Below are 9,882 nucleotides of genomic sequence, written 5' to 3'. Positions count from 1 at the left end.
CAAGTATACGCAGAAGAACTGTACAAAAAAGATCTTCATGACCCGGATAATCATGATGGTGTGATTACTCATCTAGAGCCAGACATCCTGTAATGTGAAGTCAAGTGGGCCTTAGAAAGCATCACTACGAACAAAGCTAGTGGAGGTGATGGCATTCCAGTTGAGCTGTTTCAAATCCTGAAAGATGATGCTGTAAGAGTGCCGCACTCAATATGTCAGCAAATTTGGAAAACTCAGCAGTGGCCACAGGACTGGAAAAGATCAGTTTTCATTCCAATTCCAAAGAAAAGCAATGCCAAAGAATGCTCAAACTACCGCACAATTGCACTCAACTCACATGCTAGTAAAGTAATGCTCAAAATTCTCCAAGCCAGGCTTCAGCAATACGTGAACCGTGAATTTTTTGATGTTCATTCTAGTTTTAGAAAAGGCAGAGGAACCAGAGATCAAATTGCCAACATCTGCTGATCATGGGAAAAGCAAGAGAGTTCCAGAAAAACATCTCTTTCTAATTTATTGACTATGCCAACGCCTTTGACTGTGTGGGTCACAATAAACTGTGGAAAATTCTGAAAGAGATGGAAATAGCCAACCACCTGACCTGTCTCTTGAGAAATCTGTATGCAGGTCAGGAAGCAACAGTTAGAACTGGACATGGAAAAACAGACTGGTTCCAAATAGGAAAAGTAGTATGTCAAGGCTGTATTTTGCCACCCTGCTTATTTAACTTCTATGCATAAGTACATCATGAGAAATGCTGGACTGGAAGAAATACAAGCTAGAATCAAGACTGCTGGGAGAAATATCAATAACCTCAGATATGCAGATGACACCACCCTTATGGCAGAAAATGAAGAGGAACTAAAAAGCCTCTCGATGAAAGTGAAAGAGGAGAGTGAAAAAGTTGGCTTAAAGCTCAATATTCAGAAAATGAAAATCATGACATCCGGCCCCATCACTTCATGGGAAATAGATGAGGAAACAGTGGAGACAGTGTCAGACTTTATTTTTGGGGGGCTCCAAAATCCCTGCAGCCATGAAATTAGAAGGGACTTACTTCTTGGAAGAAAAGTTATGACCAACCTATATAGCATACTCAAAAGCAGAGACGTTACTTTGCCGACTAAGGTCCGTCTAGTCAAGGCTATGGTTTTTCCAGTGGTCATGTATGGATGTGACAGCTGGACTGTAAAGAAGGGTGAGCACCAAAGAATTATGCTCTTGAACTGTGGTGTTGGAGAAGACTTTGGAGGGTCCCTTGGACTTCAAGGAAATCCTGAAAGAGATTAGCCCTGAGATTTCTTTGGAAGGAAAGATGCTGAAGCTCAAACTCCAGTACTTTGGCTACCTCATGCGAAGAGTTGATTCATTGGAAAAGACCTCGATGCTGGGAGGGATTGGGGTCAGGAGGAGGAGGGGACGACAGAGGATGAAATGTCTGGATGTCATCACTGGCTGGATGAATGCGAATCTGAATGCACTCCGGGAGTTGGTGATGGGCAGGGGGGCCTGGAGTGCTGCGATTCATGGGGTAGCAGAGTCGGACACGACTGAGTGATTGCACTGAATGATTTATGGAGATTATCAATCTGGGAGAGGGGAAACTGAAAATGGCAAACCTCTGTCCTAATCGTTCTGTAAACTATAAAAGATAATCTTAAACTTGGATAAACAGGCAGCCCGTAAATAACTGAGGGGCTATCTCATTCGCCAACACCTTTCACCTCTTCAGGATGAATCCCTGGCTGCTGGAGTTGGACTCCAGCACTCTGTCCTGTGTTGAGGACTAGGACACGTTCAGATGCGGCACTAGAAAATATGTGTTATTCTTTTGATGCCTTCAATTTTTGTGTTTTTTGTGCGTCATTTTTCTCAGTTGTAGTCTTCTTTGTTACTACACATTGATTTGATCTTTGAAGATTATTTCAACCATGTTTTTATTTTTGTATTATTATTTCTACTTTTATTTTGCTTTCCTATTTTCTGTGCCTTTTGTTGCTGTTGTATCACATCATTTTTTAACACAAGTATGTATTCTATATTAACTGTGGTTTCTTGTTATTCTGTCGGGGCTGTTCTGATCTTCTTGTCAGATTTGCTTTCTTTATTCTTCAGTTGGCACTCTGCTCTGTTGTTGTTTTTTACTTGATTGAGATTTACTTCATTGGTTCTGTTTATGAATCTCTTGTCTTCTCTGTAATGTTTATTGCTTCTGGTGCCTTCCATTTATTTATCTATTTGTCATGTATCTATGTTACTTTTTTAATCTCCTCAATATTTACTATGGTGTTGTAGTTTTCTGGACATAAGTTGGGCCTGATCTTTTCGGGTGTCAGCACCTGAGAGGGTAGCAGGCAGGAAGGCCAGGGGTCTCCAAATGAAGGAAATAGCCTGAAAGTGTCAGACATTTTTACCTCTCTTAAGTGGCAGGAGGAAACAAACCAGCAATATTTGTGCTTTTTTTTTCCTTCTCTATGCAAATTTAAAAGGTGGTTTCTCTTGAAATATTGTGTTGCAATAATGACACTTGGTTTCATATGAAGTTAACTATTCCCAAACCTTGAGATAACCAATGCATTTTTCTTATGGAAATGTTTGTCTTAAACTATGCTATTGTACTGTGCTTTTACCCCAGACTCTGTCGTCAAGTCAGTGCCATCTAATGCCTCAGAACCTACTTGACAAACCAGTATGCAATATTCAGATATTTGTTCCCTAATCTATGTAAAGAAAAAAAAATTGTATGATAATCTGTCCTTCTACAAGATTCAAGTTAATAATTGTATGGCCCGGGATGAGTCATCTGATGCCAAGATTATCCCAAAATGTATCTTATGGGTGAGGGGTCCTGGTACCACTCTGAGTTTTAAAACATTCCTTTCTTTCATTAACAGGCTGCTAGTGAGTATATAACATCCAGCTGAAGACTAGCAGGGGGGTATTCTTTCTGCCCCCTTCTGATGCCTATGTCAGAAGTTTTCTGTATCTCTTTATTTTTTAATAAAACCTTATTATACAAAGCTCTGAGAGATCTAGCCTTGTCTCTTGTCCCAGATTGAATTCCTCTCCTCCAGAGGCCAAGAATCTGGGCGTATTTTCATTCCACTACAACCTTTCACACTTAGACCAGAATCATGGGACACCTGGGAATTCCTGTCTACCATGAATATCAACTGGTGACAGTCTCCATGAAGGCCTCTTTCTTAATCTCTGATGCACTGCACCCAACTGCCAACACAACCCACAGCTGATGCATCACACCACGCAACAAGCAAGACAGAAAAACACAGCCACTCATCAGCAGACAGACTGCCTAATGTCAGACCAATCCCATAGACACATAGGAATGACATGAACATATATGTTCCCACCATCAGAGAGGGAAGACTCAGCTGCAGACTCAAGAACGTTGTTGTCAGTCTCTCCAGCTCTAAAGCCAACACTAGCCACTCAATCAGCTTTATCAACTTGGAGTGAAGACGAGGCATAATAAATATAATGCAGCAGTTTGTGAAGAAATAACCATTAACATGGTAAATAGGGAAATGTGAAGACAGAGAAATATGTTGCGGGCTAAAGAATGTGGTAAAAACTCAAAACATAATGAAAGAAAAAATGGGCAGGCTCCCTGAAAGTGGCTTGGATGTTGTGGTAGTAAAGGTGATAAAACATTCTAGAAATGGAATGCAGAAAAGACGAGAACCATTTCTGAAGGGCCTAGAAAAATGAAAAAAGTAACAACAAACAATGAACAATACAGAAAAGGACTTTGATCTCCTATATGCTAATACACCCTGTTGTACTGCAGAAGCCAACACAACATTGGAAAGAAATTATACTCCAATTTAGAAATGTAGTTTAAAATGAAACATAAGTGTTCAAAGGCACAAGAGACCTGACAAACTTAGTTGATACTTATAGGACATTTCACTGAAACCCAGCAGAATATACGTTTTTTCCTAAAGTGAACATAAAATATCTTCAGGATATATCACAAAGTGGATCTCAAATCAAGCCTTCGTAAACTTAAGATAGTGGTAATTTCATCAATCATATATATAAAACCACAATGCTATAATTTATATACCATATTTTGTGGGAGAGGACTTGAAAAACATGAGTCCATGTAGACTAATAAATATAACTCTACATGGCCATGAGATCATTCATGAAATCTGAGAGATAATGAACCAAAAATCTTAGAAATAAATGATGGCAAAAGCAATACAGTATTGTAAAGTAAAATAAAGTAAAAATAAAAATTAAGAAAAATAAATAAATAAAGAGAAAAAAACAAAAAACAAACTGATTTATATAAAGAAAAGAAATAAATGATATTAAAAACATGATTATCCCAAAGTTATGCAGCATACTAAAGCAGTAGAAGAGTGAAGTTGATAAATACTACACATCTCAAGCAATCAACATAAACTTTAATCTAAAGCATTTAAGGAAGGAAGAAAAAGCAGACAAAATTCCCCAAAATAAATAGAAGAGGAAGAAGTGATAAAAATCAGAGCAGAAATGAAAGAAAGGAAATGATGGGGGAAAAAAATTAAAAAAGCCAAAATCAGTATCGCTAAAAGGGGTCTCGTAGAGAGGAGAAACAAAATAGATAAATAAGGTCCAGACTTATCAAGAAAAAAAGGGCAATCAAGTCAATTTAAGTGTGACATGATGAAAGATGAGATTGTAACTGATACCACAGAAATAATGAAGAATCATAAGAGCCAACAGCAAACAACTCTGTTAATAAAATTTAGAATCTGATCCATAGACAAACGTGCAGAAATTCAACTAAGAAGAAACAGAAAATATGAACAGAGTAATTATAAGCACTAATATTGAAATTGTAATGAAAAAATTCTAGTTGACAAACTTAAAGCCAGATGGCTTCACCTGGAAATTTTATGAGCCACTCAGAGGACTGCTAGCACATGCACTTCTGAAACACTTCCAAAGTTCTTGAGTGGAAGGAAAACCCAAAACTTATTCTACAAGGTCACCATCACACTGATACCAACACCGAGATAACACAGAAAAAGAAAGTTACAGACCAATATCACATAGATGAACAGAGGCAAACATCCTTAGCAAAATACGAGCAAAAAAAATCCACCAATACCTTAAAAGGATTGAACACCATTATTTAGTGTGGGGTTTATTCCAGATATGGAAACATTCTTCAGTAGCTGCACATCAACGTATAGTGAAGGATTAAAACCATAGGATCACCTCAGTACTTGGTGAAAAAAATTTGATATAATTCAACAAGTGTTTGTGATAGAAACTCTCCAGAAACTGAACATAGCAAAAACCACCTCAACTTATCAAAGGAACACGGATCAAAACTACAACAACATATCACCTCTTACCATTCTAAATGACCATCAGTAGGAAAAATAAAAATAAAAATACTCTCCTGTTAGTCCAGTGGCTAAGACACCATGATCCCTAAGCAGGAGTCCCAGGTTTGATCCCAGGTCACGGAATTAGATTCCACACACAGTGATTGACGTTTGTGGCAACAAAATAAAGACATAAATATTTATGTGTGCATATTAATGCATTCAAGTGGAATCCAGAAAACAGGTGCTAAATAACCCATTTTGAGTGTAGGAAGGGATGGACTCATAGAAAACAGACTTGTGGACACAGTGCAGGAAGGACATATGTAACATACCAAGTATGTCGTAGAGAGCTGTTGCTGTGGAGTGCTCTAATGGAGTTGGCTTTGGAGTAGGAGAGGAGGCTCAAGAGGGAGATGGCAGGACTGCTCCAACGGGAGGCTCAGCTATATTCACTAATAATTGATTTATTTTTCTGGGCAGCAGACACTAACACAACATTGTGAAGAAAGAAAATCAGTCCTTGGCTAATTGGTGCTAGTGATAAGTAAAGCATCACAGTGCGTGTCAAGTAAAATGTGTACCCAGGATGGCTTTAGAACATATAGACAAAGCAAAAGCAAAAAAAAAAAAAAAAAAAGAAAAGAAAAGAAAAAAAAAAGAAAGAAAAAGAAAAGGCAAACTTAACTGCAGAGCTATTTTAGCCAGAATAAATTCAGACTCTACACTGGTGTCCCTTCACTTCATTAATTTGTCATTGTTTCTAAAAGTAAAGAACGTCTTTCTAAAAGTAAAGTAAACACATATGGTTGTATGTTTTCATAAACTGATGTCACCAATTTATGAAACCATGAATCCCCTCGTTTTAATAATAGCTGACCTTTGACTTTCAATACTATGCTAAGTAGGAATTAGTAAAAATAGGTTAACACTGAGGTGGTGCACAAGAATCCCTTATATTGCAGTTCTAGAGTGTGTGCTACTGACTGGGAAAAATGCACAGTCCAAACGTGGAGAATTATGTTTTCCTCATCAGGCCTTTCATTCTAATAAGAACTTAATCATGAGGAGCAACTTCTCAAGTATTGTGAAAAGACTGTTCTGAAGAAGGATAGGAAATCCAGGTTTTACAGAAGTTTTGGTACAACGATCAGGTATGGAGAATGTCCGAATATCATGGTTAACGAAAGAAAAACTGCTCTCTAAAAGTGAATGGATTCAGATATTTTCTACTGATTGGAAGATGCAAGAATCTGGGCTGCTTGAAATAATTCCTTTGATAAGCACCTTAACTAGGGCTAGTATCTAGTCTTTCTTCAGGTGGCAGATGCAGTAACTAAGGACTTGATAGTGGGCAACTTGATTTCATCAAGAGTTCCCCAGGTTCACATTTATGGGTGGATACAATGGCTTATGACTTGATGACTGCAGCATCCTATGTTTAATGATAAGGCTGGCAACTTTCTTGCTTCACAGTGTGCTCTATTCTCTACAACCTCAGAAAAACTTACTCTCTCAAGAAAGATTCTTACACTCTCAAAGAAGTTGACTGTGGGCTTCTATCTCAACAGGACATCTGTTCAGTTCAGTTCAGTCGCTCAGTCGTGTCTGACTCTTTGCAACCCCATGATTCACAGCACGCCAGGCCTCCCTGTCCATCACCAACTCCAGCAATTCACTCTAACTCACATCCATCGAGTCAGTTCTGTCATTCAGCCAACTCATCTTCTGTCATCCCTTTCTCCTCCTGCCCCAATCCCTCCCAGCATCAGAGTCAGAGGACCTAAAGTAATGTGAAAATACCTAATACAGGTTTAGCACAAATCCCAAAGAGACAGGAGACTGATGGCAAACTATAAGTCCAAAGAAAATGACCCGAAACACTTCAAGATCAAGGAAGGGTAAAATATATGTATATATGTCTATTTATAATTGTGTATCTAACTGATATGTTCAAATAGGCATATATACATATAGTGTGTATATATTTATCTCTACTCACATGTATACACGCACACACTTATATTTCAATTCTACTGAAATTTTATCTGGAATGTTCTCAAAAATATGCTTTACACTAAGGCATAACACAAGTCTTAGTATTTTAAATCATACCAAGTACGTTCTATGAAAACCAAGATGTGAAGCTCAAATTTTAAAATGGGATATGTGTTTGCAAATAGGTCAATGTGTGAAAAATTAAACAAGACACTCCTAAAGAACCAATATTTCAAGGGAAATTGTATAATTCTCTGCTGTGAATGTAAGTGAAAGCACTTTGAGCAAATCATCAGATCCTACAAAAGTACATACCTTCAGTTATATACATCCTGCAAAAATATACTGCAGCCTCTAGACAGCAAAATTATGTACCTAAACTTTGGACATATACATGTGCATGTATATATGTAGCTATATATAAACTAACGGTTGCCCAGGTAGTACTAGTACTAAGGAACCTGGCTTCTAATGCAGAGATCATAAATATGTAGGTTCGATTCATGGGTTGAGAAGATCTCCTGGAAATAAGAATGGCAACCCATTCTAATTTTTTCACCTTGAGAATCCCATGGATTGAGAATACACGATGGTGACAGTCTGTGTGATATAGCGTGTCAGACAGGAGTGTAGTGGCTTATATATGTCACTTGAATGGGTTTATATATATATATATATATATATGTGTGTGTGTGTGTATATATATATGTACAGGTATATATGATCTATATATCTATATATATAGTATGTGTGTGTGTGTATATATAAAGTATATATATAATACTATATATATATAGTACAAGTATGTGTGTGTGTATATATATGATACAAGTATATATGTACAAGCATTTGTGTGTATATATATATGTAAAAGTAACAAGTATATGCATATATATATGCACAGATGCATATAAATATATACATACATGTACAAGCATGTGTATATATATATATATATATATATATATAACAAGTGTGTGTATATATATACACACATATATGTATAAAGTATATAGTAAAGTGTATTAGTGTACAACTTGTTCCTTTTATATATTACCAATGACATGTGAAAGTGCTGCACTCAATATGCCAGCAAAAAAACAGTTCACTTACTCACTTCACTTCAGGCACAGAGTCGTGTCCAACACTTTGCTGATCTTTAGAATGGACTGGTTGGATCTCCTTGCAGTCCAAGGGACCCTCAAAAGTCTTCTCCAACACCACAGTTCAAAAGCATCAATTCTTTGGCGCTCAGCTTTTCTCACAGTCCAACTCTTACATCTATACATGACCACTGGAAAAACTAAAGCCTTGACTATATGGACTTTTGTTTGCAAAATAATGTCTCTGCTTTTTAATATGCTATCTAAGTTGAACATAACTTACACTCCATGGAGTAAACATCTTTTAATTTCATGGCTGCAGTCACCATCTGCAGTGAATTTGGAGCCCCAAAATTAAAGCCTGACACTGGTTTGACTACTTCCCCATCTATTTCCTATGAAGTGATGGGACCAAATGTCATGATCTTTGTTGCAGAACATTAAGGTTTAAGCCCAGTTTTTCACTTTCTTCTTTCACTTTCATCAAGAGGCTTTACAGTTCCTCTTCATTTTCTTCCATAAGGGTGGTGTCATCTGCATATCTGAAGTGATTGATATTTCTCCTGGCAATGTGGACTCCAGCTTGTGCTTTTTCCAGACCAGAGTTTCTCATAATGTACTCTGCATACAAGTCACATAAGCAGGGTGACAATATACAGCCTTGAGGTCCTCATCTTTCTATTTGGAAAGAGCTGTTTTTACATGTTCAGCTCTAGTTGTTGCTTCCTGACCTGCATATAGGTTTCTCCAGAGGCAGGTCAGGTGGTCTGGTATTTCCATCTCTTTCAGAGTCTTCCACAGTTTATAGTGATCCACATATTTAAAGGTTTTGACATAGTCAATAATGCAGAAATAGATTTTTGTTTGTTTGTTTGTTTGTTTTTGTTTTGTTTTGTTTTCCTGGAACCTTCTTGCTTTTTCAATGATCCAAGATTTTTGGCATTTGGATCTCTGGTTTGTCTGCCTTTTCTAAAACCAGTTTGAACATCTGGAAGCTCATGGTTCATGTATTGCTGAAGCCTGGCTTGTAGAACTTTGAGCATTACTTTACTAGAATGTGAGATGTGTGTAACTGTCTGGTAGATTGATCATTCTTTGGCATTGTGTTTCTTTGGGATTGGAATGAAAACTGACCTTTTCCAGTCCCAGGGCCGCTGCTATGTTTTCCAATTTGCTGGCATATTGAGTGCAGCACTGTCACAGCATCATCTTTCAGGATTTGAAATAGCTCAACTAGAATTCCATAAACTCCACTAGCTTTGTCCATAGGGATGCTTTCTAAGGCCCACTTGACTTCACATTCCAGGATGTCTGGCTCTAGGTAAGCGATCAGCGATCTCCGGGAGTTGGTGATGGACAGGGAGGCCTTGCGTGCAGCAATTCATGGGGTCTCAAAGAGTCAGACAAGACTGAGCAACTGAATTGAACAAAAT

This window comes from Ovis aries, chromosome Y (genome assembly GCF_016772045.2).
Source record: "Ovis aries strain OAR_USU_Benz2616 breed Rambouillet chromosome Y, ARS-UI_Ramb_v3.0, whole genome shotgun sequence".
Lineage (NCBI taxonomy): Eukaryota > Metazoa > Chordata > Mammalia > Artiodactyla > Bovidae > Ovis > Ovis aries.
This window is presented reverse-complemented; position numbering follows the sequence as displayed.